Source organism: Echeneis naucrates, chromosome 2, assembly GCF_900963305.1.
Source record: "Echeneis naucrates chromosome 2, fEcheNa1.1, whole genome shotgun sequence".
NCBI lineage: Eukaryota > Metazoa > Chordata > Actinopteri > Carangiformes > Echeneidae > Echeneis > Echeneis naucrates.
The window spans coordinates 9,522,599-9,545,064 of NC_042512.1; the positions used below are offsets into that span (position 1 = coordinate 9,522,599).

Genomic DNA, 22,466 nt, shown 5'->3' on the forward strand with positions numbered 1-22,466 from the left:
TCTTTATGCTGCCACTATATATATGTATATATACACACACACAACACGGCCTCATCCTTTATTTTCACTGAAATCCTCCACAAACTGAAGGAATCTCCACCTGGAGCTGAGGACCAGACAACAAAATCTGACTTCATTCATTTTAACATTAGAAAAAAGCTGCAGCTGCCACCAGATCAGGAATTTAAAATGAACAGATTAAAATAGAATTCATATGTGTTTTAAATTTTACTAACTGTAGCAGTGAGCAATAAAGGCATAAACAACAAAATAAAGGAATATTATGTTGTTGGATGACAATTGTGGTGTGCAAAACCATGGACACTATCAACATTTCCTCCTTCCAGGGCTTGTTGGTGTACGGGTATGATTCTCACTCAGGGTGCAAGAGTTCCCAGTTTCAAATCCTGAACGAGCCCCTCATATGACATTTTGAAATGAATTTGCTTTAACTCTTTATGAATGTCTTCTTCTATGACAGATACAGTTTTCCAGCCCATTAATGTTGTTCACCCCTCTCCCCTCGTTTATCGTTGTTCTTTATTGCTCAATCATTTCTGACAAGGATTCATTTTCAAGTCCCACCTGCCCCCCAAAAAATGCCAATGAAATACACCAAGCTTACAATTTTCAAATGTAATGAAGTAACATCAAGTAACATGATGTTCTATCTGTCGCCAACTTAAGTGGTCCATGTTATCAAGTTTTTTATCTGTTCTGATGATGATTGGAAATGTCTGTTTATTGTTTATCACTTGTTAGGATCCCTGTTAGCTGTCACTGAGGCAGCAGCTACTCTTCCTGGGGTCCAAATGAAAATGCACATCTGCAGTCAAACAGGTTCAGGTAGATGCAGAGTCCTACATTAAAACCAACCACTTTACCATCAACCTCAGCTGCAGTATACACATTACACTTCCATTACCAGATCCTCTGTATATACATGCATGTCAGAGTGGTTCTGTGGCTTAGCTGGTCAAAGTGTCTGTCTACTATACAAGAGCTCCTGGGTTCAAATCCCAGCAGTACTTTGCTTTAGAATGTGACACATTGTTGATATAACAAGCTGGCAGCTGAACCTTTTCTTGCCTGGACAAGCACTGAGCGAGGTGCCGTATTCCACCCTGAACAGGAAATGTTTCAGCTGTGTGCTGTACCGATGATACTTACATTGAGGTAACTCATCTGTACATGTGAGCCATGAAGGCCAGCCCGTACTTTGGCCTGTGAGCTGTGAAGCATCGGACACAAAAACACACAAAGACAACACACGATGCCCTGAGAGACGATACCTGAGCAGGAGAACTAGTCACTGCATGTACAGCTGCTTCTTATCTGGAGTTTTTTTCTGTCATCTATAATAAAGTAGAAAAGAGACACAGCTCCACAGTAACAGAGGTGTGCTGCTGTAACGCTGAGTGCTGGATTCATGTTCAGTTTATGGTTTTAGGCTGTAACAGGAACTGATCATCATGTCTCTGTGGCGCAATCGGTCAGCGCGTTCGGCTGTTAACTGAAAGGTTGGTGGTTCGAGCCCACCCAGGGACGATCTTTGTTTAATTCACTGGTATTATAGTTCACACATGGAAGACCGGAGGATTTTTACGTTGATGCTCAGTTATCTCCATCTAGTGGACAGATGGTAGAAGTTGATTCCTGAAAAGAGGAAGTGACTTTTCCTCAGATCAAACTGTTGAAGGAGAACGAGCAGCTTCTTCTCTTCACATGTTTCCTCACTGACTGAAATTGATGGAGAATGTCATTTATCACTTCCTCCAGTAATGTGTACAGTTGTCACTGTGCTGCTCCTGACTCAGTGATGCTGTTGGATGCTTATAGGGCCGCCGTTCTTAAAGTGTGGGCTCTATAATAAGCTATAATGTTCCTAAATGTTGCTCCTTTTGTGTCTCACAGAGATCCTGCCTGTTTGGGAGAGCGTTACATTAAAGATTTAAAGGTCCCTGTTTCAATCCTGGGTTTCAGCAGCTGTTGTGGGTCCTTTTGTTCGCTCCCCCAAATGAGCTATTTCAGCACAGCACACAGTGGAAACCCCAATGGATTTCTAGTCCATCGCATTAACCACTCGGCTACAACAACCACAGGTAGGAAAGCTCCCGTGACTCAACATTTTCCAGCCTGGATAGTTTCCTCCTCAAAGGACAGGGCACCTTCTTGTTGTGATCGATGCCCACATTCTCCACAAGACTTCAGCTCTTTGGAGATACAGCAACAAGTGAACTAAACACAGCAGGTCTCTGGGTGGGCTTTGGAGGCTTTTGGTAAACAGAAGCAGGACTGTTGTTGTGTACGGAGCTTTGACTGTTACCAAACTGTTACCTGAACAGGTGAAGGTTCATTCTGATGGCATGAACTGTTTCTACACAAGCTGCATGAATGTGACACAGAGCTCATGTTTAAAGTATTTTTCTTCAGTACTCTTATTGTGTATGGAGCTCTGACTGTTGACATAAGTGCAGGTGACCTAAATTCAGCAGCATCATCAATGTCAGACAGATCGGTGTTGCAGGAGCTCAGAAGCTATCTGGTTAGCTAATGCTGCCAGAGCATGCAGCTCAGTGGTAGAACATGCACTTCCCATGTATCAGTGTTTCCGATCTACAACATCTTACATTATGAACGAGGCACTGCTGGGATTTGAACCCAGGATCTCCTGTTACGAGACAGGTGCTTTGACCAGCTAAGCCACAGCACCACTCTGATGTACATGTATATGCAGAGGATCTGATTGATCATACACTACAACATCTCACATCCACAGCACTCTACTCAACTGTTCTTAAACAACATTTAATAAACATGATTAGCAGAGTCCTCCTTGGAAACTTAAGTTTGTTACATCTAACTCAGCTGTACTCAGTCAGCCTGTACAGATGATTCAGTAACAGCTGAGTTATCTTTAGTCCAACAACTGCTGTCCATTTCTACCACAGGGAGCCACAGGCTTTAGAGTTTTCAGTCCTAACCCTTCATTGTCAAGCAATCATATTCCCATTTTATGCAGATTTTTCATCCACAACACACACACAACAATCTTGAATTGTTTAATTAAATCTAAAACTGTTATGAATGACAGATTTAGAGTGCTAACGATTACACCATGGACCATCCAATTTTTTACTGTATTTGTATTTTTACTTTTATCATTTAATATGTTTTGCTGCGTTTCAACTCGTTAACGCTTTAAGCTACAGAAAGAACAAGAGCAGTCGCACCACACAAGCATTTCAAAATAAAAGCCAATTTATATTATTTTATTTGTCTCTTTAGCTCAGATGTAGCAAAGCGCAACAATGCTGTCAATAAGGAACTTTCCTATTTGGGTCACTTGAAACATTTGGTGCAGTAGGCAGCATGTCAGTCTCATAATCTGAAGGTCGTGAATTCGAGCCTAATAATGAGAATTTAGTGGTTGGGACTAGAACCTCAGTTCCTTTAACATGCTTCACTGATATATTAGACTTCTATGGACCATTTCACCGCTCTGCATAGACAAGTATAAAGAATGACACAACAGGTGTCATCTCACTATTTTCCAGTTTAAATGCACAACAGCAGCATCCAGCTTCTCTGTCAGAGTTGTGAAGTTCTGTCTCTGCATCAACACCATGAACCACAAAATTATCATTGCAATCTCTGGACAAGAGAAACAGTAATTTTGTGGTTGTTGCTGATCCACTGACCTCCTTGACCTCCTTAATTTTGTAACCTCTGCCATGAATCCATCCAAAAAAACAAAGACTTGCTGTGTTTAGCTCACTTGTTGCTGTATCGGCGGTGAGAGCGCCGAATTCTAGCCACTAGACCATCAGGGAGCGTGTAGGCAAAATACCTTTGTCCCAAAACCTTACAGCAGTAGAGGTGAAAGAAAATCTGTCCTTTCACACAGTGAAGGTTCCAATGTGAACCCTTAACCTGTAGACAACCTGTTTTGTCCACTCCACACGTGTGAGCAAGTGCAAACTCTAAGCCTCCGTGTGATCTTATCAGATCGTGGTCATTGTGTATTGGAATGACTGGACTCACTTTGATGGGCAAATTTTTCAGCTTCTGTCGTCAGAATGGCTGAGCGTTCTAAGGTGCTGCGTTCAGGTCCCAGTCTCCTCTGGAGACTCCAGGACAAGTATCAAACATGACGAGGAGGCCGAGTGGTTAAGTTACGTCAAATACATATAGAGCAGGTCTAGACCAAACTCTTATTAAAATTATTTTGAGAGCCGTGAAGAGGAGGGGTTCCAGGTCAGTATCTGGAGGATTTTGCAGATGATGTGCTCCTTTCAGCACCATCAGCCTGAGAACGACAGCACTCATTGGATTGGTTCACAGCTGAGTGTGAAGCAGCAGTGGAGTAGTGGAAGAGTGCTGGGCCCAAAACCCACCTCTGCTGAGGCAGTGATGCAAATAACAAACTACATTCTAGAACTCTGGTTGACTGTGATGTTTCTCATTTCAGCCCACCTGGTGTTGGTATCGTCTTTCACTGGCTTCTATAACTTTTGTTCACAGGGAGACAAAAAAATGCCCGAATTAGCTGATTAGTTTTCATTGACAAGAAACAAACTGGCAGTGGTGGGATTTGAACCCACGCCTCCGAAGAGACTGGAGCCTTAATCCAGCGCCTTGGACCGCTCGGCCACACTACCCTGTGAACAGAAGCTAAGGAAGCCATTTTGCAAGATAAAAATATATATAATCTTGCTGTGCATGTGCAAATGAAGAGTCATGATAGTCAGCCACATACGTTGGGGGTATTTTCAGATCCAAAATACATCCCTGTACATCAGAGTGGTGCTGCTACGGAGTGTTGCATCAGTGGCCACCATCACTTCAAGTAACCCAAATGGGAAAGATCCTTATTGACAGCATTGTTGCGCTTTGCTACATCTGAGCTAAAGATACAAATAAAATTATCTAAACCGGCTTTTATTTTGAAATGATTTTTGGCGATTTTTTGGAGGATGTTTTGACTTTCTAGCAGCCCGGCTAGCTCAGTCGGTAGAGCATGAGACTCTTAATCTCAGGGTCGTGGGTTTGAGCCCCACGTTGGGCAATAAGCAGTTTTTTTTTTTTTAGACCCCAAAGTTACATTTCCAATATTCTGCCTCGGCTTTCAACCACAACCACATGAAATATTGTGAGGTTGAATGCTGCCCGCTGACTGGTTGTGTGTCCAAATGGCTTCAAAGACATCTTTCTGCCATTCACTCCTCCAAACCTTTGGACACAGCTTTGAGCTGTCTCACAGGTGTCATTATTTCAGTGAAGATGTATGTATGGATGTATTCCCCCTGAATCCTGCGATTCACAGCTTTCACCAAATGGAGCCAAATAAGACACAAAACTTATTGTGATGTGAGTCTGAAGAGCTGCTGCCTTTGATATGTCACCTGATGATGTCACAGTACTCACAGAATGAAACTCCTCCTTTGAAGCTGCTTTGAAGAATTTCCAAAATCACATGTGATTCAGATGTACATCAACAGGTTTCAAAGATATTTAGAAATCATTCACGGCCTTAAAGGCAGATATTTAGGATAACTCTAGCTGGAATAGCAGGTTGCAACAGGAAAAGTTCCGCATGTCTCTGTCTCTTGATGGGCTAATTTTTGGATGGAAAATGGATGGACCCAAAGTGCAGTTGTCACCAAATTTATCAAACAGTAATGTCAGATGTCAGATGTTTAAAAGAAATGTTATTCTTAATTGAGCTCTTCATTCTGGATATGATTAATTTAACTTTATCTTTGGGTCATGAACCCCAGACTCCCCAACTTACTGTATTGGATATCCTTCTTCCTGGTTAAGCTACCTGTGCTACTTTGTTCTGAAAATCCGATCTCAGTATCCTGTCTGCAGAAGTCTGATATCATAATCGTGAAAACTTAACTTTCTCCCCCAACCTGTCAATGATCTGGATAGTCTTCATGTCTCCTTCTGGTACAGCTTCAACTTTGGTTGAGGAGGTGAAACCAAGCAAAGATCCAGATAGCAGATACCAGGTCCATCCACAGCTAATGATCAGCTGAAAGCTAAAGGAAACAGTCAAAGCTGCATACACAATAACAGTCCTGCTTCTGTTTCCCAAAAGGCTCCAAAGCCCACCCAGAGACCTGCTGTGTTTAGTTCACTTGTTGCTGTATCTCCAACAAAGAGCTAAAGTGTTGTGGAGAACGTGGGCATCGATCCTACCACCTCTCACATGCTAAGCTAGCACTCTACCATTTGAGCTAATTCCCCTGTACTGGCATGAAAGCTAAGCTTTGGGAAAAGGCCCCTTTAACAACCTCTGCGTTCACCATCAACAGGTTTCAAAGATATTTAGAAATCATTCACGATGGCCTTAAAGGCAGATATTTAGGATAACTCTCGCTGGAATAGCAGGCTGCAACAGGAAAAGTTCTGCATGTCTCTGTCTTTTGATGGGCTAATTTTTCAGCAAATTTTTTGGCTATTGTTGCGGCTTTTGTCGTCAGAACGGCTGAGCGGTCTAAGGCGCTGCGTTCAGGTCGCAGTCTCTCCTGGAGGCGTGGGTTCAAATCCCACTTCTGACAGAGACTGCTTTCATTTCACCTCTACTGCAGCAAGGTGTGTTTTTTGAGGACAAAGTTGTTTTGGTCTATTCTTGACCACCCAAACTTTTAAAAGACCAAAATTCCTTTGACATGTCGAAATATTGCTACTCCGTCCTTCGAAAATGGAAACAATGGAAACAACAACACATGCAAACAGAGAAAGGTGCTGGGTTGAGGTTCCAGTATCAAGGGAGACATCGTTGATGCCACAAAACCATCTCCAGTGCGAATACGGTGGATATGTGGGCAGAACTGACTCTCAGTCAGCTTGGGTGGTTTGGTGGTAGAACTCACACCTGCCAAACGGGAGGCCTGGGTTCAATTCCCAACTGATGCAAAGGAGCCAGTTGCCAACATCCAACATATGTAAAAATTGTCATGTTCACCTCACAAACTAAAGGTCTCTGGATAGAAGCTGTTAGGAAACAACTTTATTCTCCTTGTTTATCCACAGAGGAAGTGAAGTCACACACCACGTGATGTTTCTCTTTCCTTTCCTCCCTACATTACCTTGTCTGTGCAAGTACTGTATGCTGCTTTTCGAGTGTCTTCTTTTGACACCATGAAAAAAATCCATGAGGCCGTGTAGACACCAAAAAGGCAGCCTACAAACTTGGAGAGCACCAGCATTGATCCCAACAGAATTTTAACACAGAGCCTTCAGATGTACAGTCAGTCTTCCTGGAATTCAGATATTTTTTAAAAAGGTAGCTTATATGTCAGACAAATTTGCAGCATGCAGCAAGGATTTCAGCTGTAAGCCTCTATCAACTGAGCTATCGAAGGGAGCCGTGAGCCTCCCTGTCATTTATCACAGTATGGGGATCAAATCCATGACTGTGGTGTTATTAGCACCACGCTCTAACCAGCTGACGTTGAGGATAATTCTGACTGGAATAACAGGGTGCAACTTAGACAGACTAAAGCAACCACCAACGAGGATGGGATTCGAAACCACGCGTGCAGAGCACAATGGATTAGCAGTCCATCGCCATAAACACTCGGCCACCTCGTCATGTTTGACACGTGTCCTGGAGTCCCCTGACAGTGGATCTCAGGACTCAATGATGAACCTCATTATTTACACACAGCACATTCAGGACATTAATGTGACAGTTTATTTTATGCTAAAGAAAATCCTTTGTCACAGTGGACTTGGCTCATCATATTTTTCTGACTAACTGGTATTGGAGTTTTAAGTTACTTATTTTGGCCTTCTCTTGTTGCCGTATCTCCAAAGAGCTGAAGTCTTGTGTAGAAAAAACAGAAAGATACAGTACGTCCAGATAACCTTTGAATTAAACGTATGTGAGGGTTGACCAAACAAAACAAAAGTTACAGGGTCAGATTATGGAAACAGATGATGTTCAGTTGTGTCATGGTTCATTGGTAACAACTAACATTTTGTAGATCAGTAGCATACCATGGTTGGCTGTGCAGCGTTTGGATGCTCCAATCAGTCCGAGAAGGGTTTCCACATGTATGGATTCCCCAAGAACCATGAGGGCTGGAAAATTGTGTGTGTGTGTGTGTGTATACAGATACAAATGCAAATAAAGATAAGTATATGCACCACAAAGGGCCTCTGATATAATACAGAGATTGTCAATTAAAACGAGGTATTGATTTAATCATTTTACTCCTGGAGATACTTTCACAGCTACCAAAGTTGTGAGAACAAACTAGCAAACAATTGGTCACCTGCCAAAATAAAAATATATATAATCACACTGTGCACGTGCAAATAAAGATCAGTATATGCATCACGGTACCGCTTTGGGTTCATTTAGAGAACATGTGCTGAAGGCTGGGGAATTAGCTCAAATGGTAGAGTGCTTGCTTAGCATGTGAGAGGTAGTGAGATTACTGCAACAAGTGAACTAAACACAGCAGGTCCCTGAGTGGGCTTTGGAGCCTTTTGGTAAACAGAAGCAGGACTATTGTTGTGTATGGAGCTTTGACTGTTTCCTGAACACATCATAAACTTAAGCAGCTGCTCTCCTGCTCACATGTTCTTCACACCATCACAAGATATCGATGGTGGGTTGGTGGACCGGTGGACACTTTGACATCAGTAAATCCACCGTGTTTTAAAGAAGTTCAGAGTTTTTCAGAGTTTCTGACATGGATACAGACAGACAGATCCAGTGTCACAGAGAGAGAGGAGTCCCGCTGAGCTGTCATGTTCTTCTGTGTAACAGACAGCAGAGACTGAGACATTGCATGCTAAATATAAATGAAATCACAAACTCAACTACTTGTTTGGCTGTTATTGCATCATTCCATATTTGGACATGTCAGTTTCACATTTGGAGTGGTAGGGTGACAACTGAAAGCTCTGTAGAAGTATTACTTAGATACGTTTTCAAGTTTTAGTGGGAAAGCAAACACATCTCTCAAGGAGTTAACCTTGAGTCTGGAGCCTTAGACCACCTGACATGTTCCTGCACCTGGCAGTGCAACTGTGCTAACATTAGCATGTAGTGTGAGGATGAAGTAAACTGTAAATCTCACTTTGAGCAACGTAGAACATTGTTTATTATTTGAATATGACTGCACAGAGTTTTTGAATGATCAATAATCTTCTCAGCTGCTCTGAATTGTGACAGTGGGGCAGCCTTTGTGTTTACATCTGAACCACATGTGATTTTGGAAATTCTTCAAAGCAGCTTCAAAGGAGGAGTTTCATTCTGTGAGTATTGTGACATCATCAGGCGATGTATCAAAGGCAGCAGCTCTTCAGACACACAAGTGACACACAACTGTGAGGAGCACAAGTGTTGACCTCTCGCACCCTACACATTCAAACCCCAGCAGTGCTGTGGTTCATACTTTACAGCATGTTTTCAGTCAGACCTGCTGATCTGCAGTGATGGGCTGTGTGTGCCCCCTGCCAAACACTGCATGTTTTCACATGGGGGTGGGGGGGTTGAAATTACAAAGGGAGAAAGAAAAGACAGAGGGAGGCTTGTCACTGTAAATTACTGTGATGAGTGCTGATTCTCTCAAATAAGAATCTGTTTAAAACAAACAAACCAAATTAATTAAACGGCTTTGCTTTGTCCTGACACCCAAACATTTGGACACAACTTTCTGACGGGCTGTCATTAGTCTTACTAAAGTTTTCCGAGCGTGAAAAGCAGTTAATCACCAAATTTCCTTCTGCTGAACAAAGCTGTAATAAAGGAAGTGATGAGCAGGAACTCCACTGAGAGCGAAGCACTGCAGGATGTCTTGTAGCCAACAACAGAAGTGAAGCTGTTCAGCTGGCTTTCGTCTGTCTGAGTTCTGAGAACTCTGAGTGTTTGAGAACTCAGACAGATGTGAAATGTGGTCATTGCCCTTTTTTAACAGGAGACAAACGTTGTTAAGAGTCATGATGGTCACTACACTACAGAAACTGCATGCGCTCATTCATTTGAAGCGAACGTGAGAGTGTGACGTATCCATCTGTGTCACGTGGGAGATCAATGAAAGGCAGGAAATGCCTTTGATCTCCAGTGACGTCACACAGTCTCGTTGTGGAGTTATTAGTTGTTGATTCTGCAAAAATGGTCCAGTGCGGTGAAATGGTCCATAGAAGTCTAATATCACTGAAACATGTTAACCAGACAGTGTTCAAGGATTTGAGGTTTAAACCACTAAATTCTCATTATTAGCTAAAGGTGTATCTATAACATTTAACATTATGCGCAAGGCACTGCTGGGATTTGAACCCAGGATCTCCTGTTTACGAGACAGGCGCTTTGACCAGCTAAGCCACAGCACCACTCTGAAGGACATGTATATACAGAGGATCTGGTGATGGAAGTGTAATGTGTATACTGCAGCTGAGGTTGATGGTAAAGTGGTTTGTTTTAATGTAGGAGTGCAGCGTTTGGATGCTCCAATCAGTCCGAGAAGGGTTTCCACATGTATGGATTCCCCAAGAACCATGAGGGCTTGTTCCTTGTTGCTAAAGTCAGATGTTATAGAAACAAACTACTTTTGAGTTTTCATCAGCTGTAGGTTACAACAATCAATATTACAGATATGTCAGACAACATTCTCTGTGTTTTCCTGTTAATCAGTGCTGCTGAATAACTCATGTCTCGTGATGGGACATCCAGACCATGATTGTCTTTTGAGCTTCATTAACAGAGTGCACTCTACTGTGGAGGTCATGACAACATCAAACATGAAACTAATGTTCCCATATGGTCTAGCGGCACACTTGTTCTTGGTGTTTTCACTTATTGTTAGATAAAAAAATACAATTTCCTTCATCCAAGCGTAATTAGCTGTTATGTAATATATATTTTCTGTGTGGCTTAGTCTTAAAATTATAATGGTTGTGTGGTCAACTCCTGCCTGAAATTTGCTGAAAAATTTGCCCATCAAAGTGAGTCCACAATACCTAAAGACCGCCTGATTAGATCGCACAGAGGCTCAAAATTTGCATTTCCTCATACGTGTGGAGTGGACAAAACCAGGTTGTTTCCATTTTCCAAGGACGGAGTGGAAATATTTCAACAGGTCTTTTAAAAGTTTGGGCGGTCAAAAGTAGACCAAAACAACTTTGTCCCCAAGCACACCTTGCTGCAGTAGAGGTAAAAGAAAAGCAGTTTATGTCAGAAGTGGGATTTGAACCCACGCCTCCAGGGGAGACTGCGACCTGAACGCAGCGCCTTAGACCGCTCGGCCATTCTGACGACAAAAGCTTAAAAGTGAGCCAAAAAATTTGCTGAAAAATTAGCCCATCGAAAGACAGAGACATGCAGAACTTTTCCTGTTGCAGCCTGCTATTCCAGCTAGAATTATCCTAAATATCTGCCTTTAAGGCAGATATTCTCCACAAGACTTCTCCACAAGACTTTAGCTCTTTGTTGGAGATACAGCAACAAGTGAACTAAACACAGCAGGTCTCTGGGTGGGCTTTGGAGCCTTTTGGTAAACAGAAGCAGGACTGTTATTGTGTACGGAGCTTTGACTGTTTCCTTTAGCTTTCAGCTGATCATTAGCTGTGGATGGACCTGGTATCTGCTATCTGGATCTTTGCTTGGTTTCACCTCCTCAACCAAAGTTGAAGCTGTCCCAGAAGGAGACATGAAGACTATCCAGATCATTGACAGGTTGGGGGAGAACGTTACGTTTTCACTGTTATGATCTCAGACTTCTGCAGACAGGAGAGTGAGATCGGACTTTCAGAACAAAGTAGCACAGGTACAGCACACAGCTGAAACGTTTCCTGTTCAGGATGGAATATGGCACCTCACTCAGTGCTTGTCCACTGTCTTTTGTTTCTTTCAGAATTCAAAATAATTTGATGTTTGGTGTCAATTTATGGGAAGTAAAAAGGTCAGTCATTTTCTGTTCATACTTTATTTCATAAAGGTAACACATTCTCATAAAGCAGAAGTTTAAAGAAACTATATATAATTGCTTCAATTAGTTGGTCAAATAAGTTTTGTGGCTCTGAGTGGGTTTTAATTTGGTGGAAATGGACCCAAATAACTCTTTTAGTGCTAAAGGTTGCAGACCCCTGATCGAGGGGTATGATTCTGACTTTGGGTGCAAGAGGTTCTGTGTGTAAATCCCAGAGGAGCCCCTCATATGATGTGTCCACTGTCTGCAGTTCCACTATTCAAGTGTCAGTAAGTTAGACAACATGAATTCAGGAAGGCTTCTCTGACTTCAACAGGTTCTGTTCAATGTGCTCTAACTGCTTATAAATGTCTCACTGGATCAAAAGCTTTGAGCTACGATAGTAGATGTAATTATTTAACCCATACTAACCCATACTAGCCACAAGCAGCATCTCAGAACTTGGTGTTGTTCTCTCCATATACATCAATGCAGTCTGAAGTCTTTTTCCAACCAGTGGAACTGCCCCCTGGTGGTCATTAGAAGTGAAACTTAACTCATCAGATATCAGAGTCCGTTTTACGTGCAATGGTGGTATAGTGGTGAGCATAGCTGCCTTCCAAGCAGTTGACCGGGATTCGATTCCCGGCCATTGCAGTGTGTCTATAATTTAACTTGAGATTGTGTAGATCTCATGCCAATGGTGCCAAAATCCTCCAGCTACAGACCTGTAACCACGTCCTCACTGCAGCTGTACATCTGTTACTCCAATCTGCCTTTCACTGTCTCACTGGGTGAAAAATGAGGTGTGCATCATTTTAATGCCATACAAGTCCTGGTGCTGATGGCTCATTGGGGTAGGGGTGTTATTCTTGCTTAGGGTGTGAGAGATGCTGTGTTCATCTGTGTCCTCACAGTGATCACGGCTGCTGATTGATGTGTCTGCTGGTGGGTGTGTTGATCAGTATGTGGGGAGTGTTCATTAGCCAATCAATGACCAGTGTTGGCTGGAACATGTCACACGCTGTTATGACTCTTACCAAAGTTTGTCTTCTGTGAAAAGCTGTCAGTCACCAAATTTCCTTCTGCTAAACAAAGCACCAACCACTAAATTACTGTTCCTCTTATCCAGATACTGCAGGTAAAAGCTGTAATACAGGAAGTGATGGTTTGTTTCAGTGATGAGCAGGCGGAAACTATCCAGGCTGGAAAATGTTGAGTCACGGGAGCTTTCCTGCGTGTGGGTGTTGTGGCCGAGTGGTTAATGTGATGGACTAGAACTCCCCGTGCAGGTTCAAATCCTGCCAGCAACTGTTAGTTTTTTTTAATGGACCAAGTTTCCCATTTGGGGAGAGATGCAGCATGTTTGAGAATCTCTGTAATCTGCACAGCCTTAAAATATGACACAGCTGAGTGCTGTTGTTAGGACTCTAAGAGGAGGAGAGCACTCACTGGTGCTCAGTTATCATTATCAAGGCCGGTGATAGGGACACACCTTTAGTTCCACTTCCAGGTCATGGAAGCAATAATGAGAAGTCATTTCCACTGTGTGCTGTGCTGAAATAGCTCATTTGGGGGAGCGAACAAAAGGACCCACAACAGCTGCTGAAACCCAGGATTGAAACAGGGACCTTTAAATCTTTAATGTAACGCTCTCCCAAACAGGCAGGATCTCTGTGAGACACAAAAGGAGCAACGTTTAGGATAATTATAGCTGCAACAGCAGGTTGTAAGAGGAGCTGGTCGACTTGTCTCTGTGGCGCAATCGGTCAGCGCGTTCGGCTGTTAACTGAAAGGATGGTGGTTCGAGCCCACCCAGGGACGATCTTTGTTTAATTCACTGGTATTATAGTTCACACATGGAAGACCGGAGGATTTTTACGTTGATGCTCAGATATCTCCATCTAGTGGACAGATGGTAGAAGTTGATTCCTGAAAAGAGGAAGTGACTTTTCCTCAGATCAAACTGTTGAAGGAGAACGAGCAGCTTCTTCCTCACTGACTCACTCAACCTCTGTCTCCTGGGTTTGGATTTAGGTCTGGGTCTGGGTCTGGGTCTAAGACCAGGTGGGCCAGCTCCTCGTTAGTATACTGGACAGTATCTCGTCTGTCACGCGGAAGACCGGGGTTCGATTCCCCGACGGGGAGAGCACCTGCGTTTTTTTCTATAATTAGCTCAGTGACAGAAGTTAACTCTCACTGCTCAGCGGCGTCTCGCTCGCAGACAGCAGTTTTATTTTGAAAATCAACCGGATTCTCTTGGCTTTAGAAAGTCCAACTTCCTGTCTGTCTCATGTAAAGACAGAACGGCAGATGAGTTAGTTAGATCAACTCGGAGTAGTTAAGCGCGTGCACCCCAACTCTAAACTACGGTGGCCGGTAAGTGCAAAACAAAATTACAAAGTGCGAAACACTTTTACAAAGCGTGAAACAAGTTTACATGTTGAGAAACATTTTTACTTTTTATTAAACAAATTTACATTAGAAAAAAACTTTTACCACAGACAACATTAATTTATATTTTTAAAAAAGACTAATTTACAAGTGGCAGAACACTTGTACAAATCCCGAAACAAATTTCCAAACGACAGAATCTTCCGGAAGTGGAATGTACCAAATGCCGGAAGTGATCCAGAAGAAGATTGACTGTGAGCTCAAAATGTTTGTATCGGATTGTGTGGCGGGAAAACTTTGCAGAGTGAAAGTTTATGGCAGCATAGATTAAATGATGTTTTGGCCGTTTTGTGGAAACAACTTGAGCCAATTTACGCGGTTGTGTTTTCCGTGCGGACGATCTGTAGAATGTTTAACGTTGATGAACGGACCAGACGGAAGGAGCACGCGCACAGGAGACATCTAATAAACATCCGGAAAATGCTAAACAAGCTAAGTGTAGCATCGCGCTAACTAGCTGAAGCCGCTGTCAGACATGCAGTGAATTAAAGTGCACCGTTTCATTTTGCAGCCAATCGTTGTCTTCACGGAATAGCAACGCGTTTAGTTAGTATGCGTTGCTAGTTTTTATTTATTTATTTATTTTATTTTAGGCGTATATTTATGCTAAATGCACAATTGCTGCTGATTGTTTTAGCTGCTGCTAACTTTCTGTTTTGATGCGGAACTCCGTTCATTCCAGCAGAACAACCATGAACATCATATAAACAATTCATGGAGGACAGAAAGTCAAAGTCAAAAGAACTGTGGGCCGAAAGGAAACAGGTCCAGGTACGTGTGTGGATATATCTGTAAAATATGGAAGTAAATATGTGTGTGTGAAATGAATGATATCTTTTTGTTATTTTAGCAGATAAACATGGATTGATGGCGCCACATGGAGCTGATTTAAAAGCTCAGAGAGGGAAAACACTCCCATTATATACAGATCCGGAGGTAGCAGCACCTGATCTACTGAAGCAAGCTGTCCAAGAAATGAGAACATTTAACAAGAACATGGATGAAGGACCTTCTTTTGTATCCAGACTGTTCAGAGGTGCTCCATGTGCCTGGGTCAGAAAGCCCGTTCAAACTGGCAGAATATAAAAAGGAAATAGGAAAGGCACTTTTTTCATTTGCCTAGAAACACACTTTAGAGGAGGTTTGTGGATCTCTTCATTCAATATTTTTCCATATTTATTTACTCTGATGTAGCATAATTAATAATGTGTTGTTTGTTTTTACTACAGAGGTTGATACATCACTCTGATTCTGAAATTGTCATCACACCCTGATAATCTTTCACCATTGATATGTACTGTATGTGATGAGGGAACAATAATGGAAGCTGTTTAAAGTTGCTGACAATTGTGTGCTTTTCTTCTCAGGTTTTTGACATTTGAATTTGTTTTTCAGACAGTAATATCTGACACTGAGGATCTGGATCCACCTGAAACAAATCCAGTCAGGAGTACTTGCTACAGGTAAGTAAAAAAACAGTGACTCACTTAATTTTAATTGTAATTTATTGATTCCATGGGAAAGATATTTGCGTTTGTAAGCTGTTTTAATATAGGAATGGTAATTTTCTAACAGTAAATGCACAGACCTGTATGCACCATGTGCTGAGGAAGAGGACGAGGAGGAGCTGGTTGCAGTCAATTTGAGGAATTTACAACACACAGCAATGTAAACTGACAGCTGCTGACTGTGACATTCCAGTTTTTTTCTGTACAATATTTCTGGTATTTAAATAATTTTTCTAAAAGTAGGAAATTGTGCACTGTCTGGAATATGCACAAATTAGATAAAAAAAAATCATTACAGGGAGGAGATGGGCATTACATTACCAGACAAAAACATGTTTCATCTCAATACATTATAGCATATAATACGTGATAAGTTTTAATTTTACAACATAAATTTATGAACAGCTGTCAGGGAGGATGAATACTGCCTGGCAGGAAAGATGATTGTTGTGTCAGCGGTGCATGGAGGTCCGGGGCCGCATTTCCTGTCACAACATCTTGTACATTATCTTTCGGGCCAACAGTTGATTCAATCAATGATGAAGAAATAGGGAAAGCTTTGAAAGAGGTGAGAGTAGGCTATGGTGTGGTAGGACAGAGTATTATGTTGTTCCTGCAGTCTGTTTTATCACATACACAGAATTGGCTTCAATTATTGTTTATGTCAGAATTAAATCTTCTGTCATGGAATAAAAAGTAGGCAAGAAGATACAGAACACACTGTACATAGTTATTGATATGAGTGTTTGTGTCCCTTTATGTCTTTCAGATTGAGAATGTTTCTTCAGTGGATGCTCTGTGAGAATGCATCTTGACACGGCACAATGTTACAGACAGCAGGCTGTCTGAGACGTGTTGCTACTGTTGAAGAAAAGAAAGAAATCGTGTCAGACTCCCTCCGATGGTACATTATTGACTGCAACCCATCTGTAATTGACAGGTAAGATCATATTTGTAATGAAGATGTGATTTAAATTTTTTGTATTTAAGATATTTTAGTTTGAAATGCCTCATCATCCCCCTCTGTGGTTTATTAAGAATGTATATTCTTTAGCTCTGAGTCAGTGTGTCAGAATGTGTGCCTTAGTTTAGTATAATTGCTGTGTGATGTCTGTCTCCCCTTCCTCTGTCTTATGCCAATCAAAAGGTGCTCATGTCATTCCAGTCTTGTGTTTGTATGCGTAATTGTTGCAGTGTGTAGAGTAACAATTACCCTGCCAAGTGCAAAGCAAGACAGAGTTCTTCTTTAAATCAGTAATGTTCAACACACAACCATTTTTACTCATTTCTATATGTTTGGGTGGATAGTCATTTTAGAAAACATTGAAGTTTCTTTAGGTCATTTAAATGTGAAACAATGTTTGTGGTGACTTTTTAGATTCAAAGATGGTCTTTCAGCTCTTCAGTTTCTGACTGCACTGCAGCAACAGCCTACTTTGCTGGCCCCTGTCCTGTGCCACTCTGAAAAGACACTCACTGGTCTGGAACTTGAGACTCTTCAAACCTGACCTCAGTCCATCAGGAAGTAACAGGAGACTTAAAGAAAGTCAAACTTTGGGCTACTGGGCGGACTGTGTCTTTTATTGTGAAGGTTTGTAAATCACATTTTTTTTTATAATTTGTTGAGAAAATACATTGCCAAGATGTAACTGAAGGCTTTTCTTTGCAGAAGGTCAGGCTGCTGTGTCTCTGGAGGATGTTTTGATGTTTGCAGCTGGGCTGACTTCACCTCCCCCGTCCGGATTGGAACCATCGCCAAGAATGGAGTTCCTGGATGACTCTCCATTCCCAGTTCCCAATACATGTTCAAACACATTGAAATTAGCACTCCTAGATTCACACACTGTGTTTAAGTCACACATGGACTTGTAACTGTAACTTGTAATTGGTAACTAGATCACCCCTCGAGACCAGACTCCGAAAAGGTGTTTTATTTTGGTTTTTTTTTTTTCTCTCCACACAGTTAAGATTTTCACTGTTAAGTTTTAGACAAAACAAATTTCAAGAAATTTTGTATTCCATACTTACAAAAATATAGGACTCATTACTTTGCTATAATTTTTATCAATTGATTTCAAACTCAGCAAAAATGAAGCTGTGACACTTGGTGTTCAGACAGACTGCAGTGTTCCACCACTCCAAATCAGATTTCTTAGTTTGTCATTCACTTTTCCTTGTGATGTTTCCAAATGATTCTGGTACCTGTTCATCTGAAGAAATGAAACAATGTGAATGCAAATGTTATGTTTACAAACAACAAATAATAAACGATTTAAAAACAGAAAAATTGCATGTTTTTCAGTCATGGTATTATTTGATTCTATTCAGTGCTATTTGCCTCGTACCAAATCACAGCTCAGTCATCTCATGGCTTGACATGTATATATAAAAAAAAAAAAAAAAAAAAGGCCAACAGAAACCTCAATGAACAAGCACTTGATAATGTGTGAAGGGAAAATTCCCTTTGTCACTGACTCACAGCTGAGCAGTTTCTTTCAGCTTCATGTACAGTTCTGTTGCAGACTCCCAGTTCTCTGGCTTCTGTAGTTGTTTGTGCTCCATAACAAAGTCAAAGTCCTCCAGCATGTTTGAGTCCCCACATGGAGCTATTGACAGGCTCGCCTCTGGAACAGCATCCAAATCAGCTGGTTCAATCTCAAATCCAGTCTGTGGAGCCAAATCTGTGTTAGATACAATAAATAGCATTTATTTACATTTTAGCAATAAATAAATAAAACAAACATGGAAATATCAATCCATCACCAATATTACCTGTGTGGTCAGCAGCACAGTTCATTGGACATGACGCTGTTCTGGAAGTGTGAATCCTGTGACTGTTCCACAGTCTCACACACTCATCCAACATCACCATAGCAACATCTCAGAAGGCACTGATGCTCATGGCTCCCGTTGAAGTATCCAGCAAACAACTCCATCCAGAACTGAGACCTGTAGAAATTGATAGAATCGGAAGTAAATATATATTATTAGTAAAAGTGGGACTCCATTAAAAAAATCTAATTAATTAAAGGTTTTGTAATGAATGAATTGAAATGAACGCGTTAAAGTCACAGCCTCAATTATTATATATGTTCAGAGGAGTTAATCTGCGATAGAACATAAAGATAAAAATCAAATGAAAGGTCAGTCATAATAAAATCACTTCATGAAGGCCACTTACCTTCCCCTTCTAAATATGGCCCACCAGGATTCAACACGCTGCTTATTCGTGGATGAGCCATACATGTGGCTGGACGGCCCAGAGCAGCAGTCATCATGATGGAGGCGTAGGGGAGACTGAATGGCAGCCATAATGCCATTCTCCGTGCCACAATCAGTCCTCAGTCTCATGAGAGGAGATTCTCAGCGATCACTGTTGGCTTCTTGTTATTTGTCACAGCACTTTAGGTGAAAAAATCCATCCATGCGTCCTGAGAGAGCCAGTTTATCAGAACCATCTGCATGCCACATACAGTTCGCTCCCACTGAGGAGCAGCTTCTTCTTAGAAACCTTCTGCGTGCTCTCTCATTCATCACATCATCTCTCTTCACTCGAAGATTGGACTTTTGTCTGAGTACCTGCCACATCGTCCGACAGCCAAACAGTTGTCCAGGTCCACGAAGTTCCAACCTGATGGCGTTTGGAGAGGAATCATCCTTTTAAGAGTCCGCAGGCTGATGTTTGCACCGTGTAAACTTCACATCATGCTTCAGTAGATCAGGTGCTGCTACCTCCGGATCTGTATATAATGGGAGTGTTTTCCCTCTCTGAGCTTTTAAATCAGCTCCATGTGGCGCCATCAATCCATGTTTATCTACTAAAATAACAAAAAGATATCATTCATTTCACACACACACATATTGACTTCCATATTTTACAGATATATCCACACACGTACCTGGACCTGTTTCCTTTCGGCCCACAGTTCTTTTGACTTTGACTTTCTGTCCTCCATGAATTGTTTATATGATGTTCATGGTTGTTCTGCTGGAATGAACGGAGTTCCGTATCAAAACAGAAAGTTAGCAGCAGCTAAAACAATCAGCAGCAATTGTGCATTTAGCATAACTGAAAGCCTAAAATCATAAAAAATAAATAAATAAATAAATAAATAACAACTAGCAACGCTTACTAACTTAACGCGTTGCTATTCCGTGAAGACAACGATTGGCTGCTAAATGAAACGGTGCACTTTAATTCACTGCATATCTGACAGCGGCTTCAGCTAGTTAGCGCGATGCTACACTTAGCTTGTTTAGCATTTCGGGCTGTTTATTAGATGTCTCCTGTGCGCGTGCTCCTTCCGTCTGGTCCGTTCATCAACGTTAAACATTCTACAGATCGTCCGCACGGAAAACACAACCGCGTAAATTGGCTCAAGTTGTTTCCACAAAACGGCCAAAACATCATTTACTCCATGCTGCCATAAACTTTCACTCCGCAAAGTTTTCCCGCCACACAAACCGATACAAACTTTTTGAGCTCACAGTCAATCTTCTTCTGGATCACTTCCGGCATTTGGTACATTCCCCTTCCGGAAGATTCTGTCGTTTGGAAATTTGTTTCGCAACATGTGAATTTGTTTTGTCCGAGGTAAAAGTGTTTTTATTATGTAATTTTGTTGAATAAAATGTAAAAATATTTCCCAACATGTAATTTTGTTTGACGCGTTGTAAAAGTGTTTGGCACTTTGTAATTTAGTTTTGCACTTACCGGCCACCGTATCAAACAGAGCAGGAACACTAAAGTAAGGGGCGGGGGGTGAAAACGACAGGAGGGTTAAAGAGCAGATTCTCTCTGAGGGGACGGATGTTGCCACAATACACAGTGTGTGTGCCATCACATGTGGAAGATGTGTGCAGACTGAAGCCTTGGTCTGCCACCAGCTCAGAGGGGCTGCACTTCTACTGACCACCAGGGGGCTCCACTGGTTGTTTCACAAAGTCACAGTGTGTTGGAGTCTATCAGGGTATTTTCCAAGCAGCACTGTGTTTCTAACATCTGGATGTTGGTAAAGAGTTGCTCTGCATTGGCCGGGAATCGAACCCGGGCCTCCCGCGTGGCAGGCGAGAATTCTACCACTGAACCACCAATGCTTGCTTAACTTTTTTTACCATGACGTCACGAAACTCCAGGCATCAGCAGCCTTCAACACTTTCTGACATGTTCAGAAGTACTTCCTGCATTTTATAACGTGGCAACTAACCCGATCAGGGAGAGTCTTCTTTTTTCTGTTTTTCTCACACAGGTTCAAACACAAGCTCCTCCTTTGTTCCTGCTGAGTGAGATGGCAACATTTTCTTTACAAGTTTTACAGATGATTATTGTAATTTCTGTGTTTATATACAACAATGTATTTACATTAAAGCTGATATCTTTCTATAATAATCCATCATGGACACTTTCATATCAGTAAATCCACCGTGTTTTAAAGAAGTTCAGAGTGTTTCAGAGTTTCTGACATGATACAGACAGACAGATCCAACAAAGTATTTAAATGAACTGAGAGCTCAGACCAGCAGAGAGAGAGAGCACACACACACACACACACACACACACACACACACAGTGGACGAGGTGCGCAGCTTCGCTCAGTCTGTGATTGCAAAAATGAGCGAAAGCAGGAAAAGACGCATTTTAATAAGTAAAAGGAAGAACAAACCAACAGATTTGGTTTTAGTTCAATTCAACGCCACTTATTTGTCTAATAACTGCTGATTTGTGTTTTACTTCAGTCTTCGCAGACAAGCGTGAGCTTTTTTGCGCGCATGCGCCGTTCCGGCTGAATCTAATGTGAGTGTGACGTTTGAGTTGGTGTCGCGTGGGAGAGCGATGAAGGACAGGAAATGCCTTTGATCTCCAGTGACGTCACACAGTCTCTTTGTGAGGTGAGTAAACGGCTGTTGATGTTGTCAGTGAAACATTCATTCATCCTCAGAGTCATCTGCTTCTACCGATCTCCATTTTCATTTCCAACCACTCAGAGACAAGAACACACACAGACACACTCTGACTAACCAAACCATTCCAGGAACAATCAGGATGATTCTGGCTCAGGGTGTGACAGGTCCGGGGTTCAAATCCCAGATGAGCCCTTTGTCAGCTGTTGTAAGAAGTGAAAAAGCCTCCTAAATGTGGAGGGAGGCCGACTCTGTCAGAGAGCAGTGTGCATTCTAGCTTCCTTTAGCTGTCAGCCTCTGATCATCAACTCTTCAGCTTCTATGACTTCAACAATTCCTTCTGAATGCAGTCTGAGGCAGTGATTGTGAAACTTTCATTCAGACAGAGATCCCACATTCAGAAGAAAACAGCCACACACAAAGTCATCATGAACAGCCTACATGGAGCCTAAATGAAAAGAAGCAGGAACTAAAGTGTGAAAATAATGATGAACAAAGTGTCACACAGAGAGGCTGCAGCCTGGTGTGGACTATAATGTCAGAAAATGGATCAGTCTGTGACACGGAGCACTAAAGTTGGAAGGCTGAGTTCAGCTTCAGCTTCTTTCATGTTCTCCCTGTGAAAGAAAGAAGGTGAACATGAGCTTGATATGAGAACACAGCAGTGTGC

General features: G+C 41.9%; 1 protein-coding gene and 9 non-coding genes across 10 annotated transcripts in view; 6 read left to right on the forward strand and 4 right to left on the reverse strand.

The window, feature by feature from the left end:
* The window catches only part of LOC115052583 (NACHT, LRR and PYD domains-containing protein 3-like), a 111,704-nt gene that overhangs the window by 36,808 nt on the left and 52,430 nt on the right, over positions 1–22,466 (forward strand). The gene's annotated exons all lie outside the window — the stretch shown is intronic.
* Positions 1,475–1,548, forward strand: trnan-guu (transfer RNA asparagine (anticodon GUU)). The gene has a single exon. It is a non-coding gene; the product is annotated as a tRNA-Asn (tRNA).
* Positions 4,580–4,661, reverse strand: trnal-aag (transfer RNA leucine (anticodon AAG)). Its single transcript has one exon. It is a non-coding gene; the product is annotated as a tRNA-Leu (tRNA).
* trnak-cuu (transfer RNA lysine (anticodon CUU)) lies at positions 4,996–5,068 on the forward strand. Its single transcript has one exon. It is a non-coding gene; the product is annotated as a tRNA-Lys (tRNA).
* On the forward strand, positions 6,487–6,569 carry trnal-cag (transfer RNA leucine (anticodon CAG)). The gene has a single exon. It is a non-coding gene; the product is annotated as a tRNA-Leu (tRNA).
* trnat-cgu (transfer RNA threonine (anticodon CGU)) lies at positions 10,286–10,359 on the reverse strand. Its single transcript has one exon. It is a non-coding gene; the product is annotated as a tRNA-Thr (tRNA).
* trnal-cag (transfer RNA leucine (anticodon CAG)) lies at positions 11,199–11,281 on the reverse strand. The gene has a single exon. It is a non-coding gene; the product is annotated as a tRNA-Leu (tRNA).
* Positions 12,519–12,590, forward strand: trnag-ucc (transfer RNA glycine (anticodon UCC)). The gene has a single exon. It is a non-coding gene; the product is annotated as a tRNA-Gly (tRNA).
* On the forward strand, positions 13,684–13,757 carry trnan-guu (transfer RNA asparagine (anticodon GUU)). Its single transcript has one exon. It is a non-coding gene; the product is annotated as a tRNA-Asn (tRNA).
* On the reverse strand, positions 20,922–20,992 carry trnag-gcc (transfer RNA glycine (anticodon GCC)). The gene has a single exon. It is a non-coding gene; the product is annotated as a tRNA-Gly (tRNA).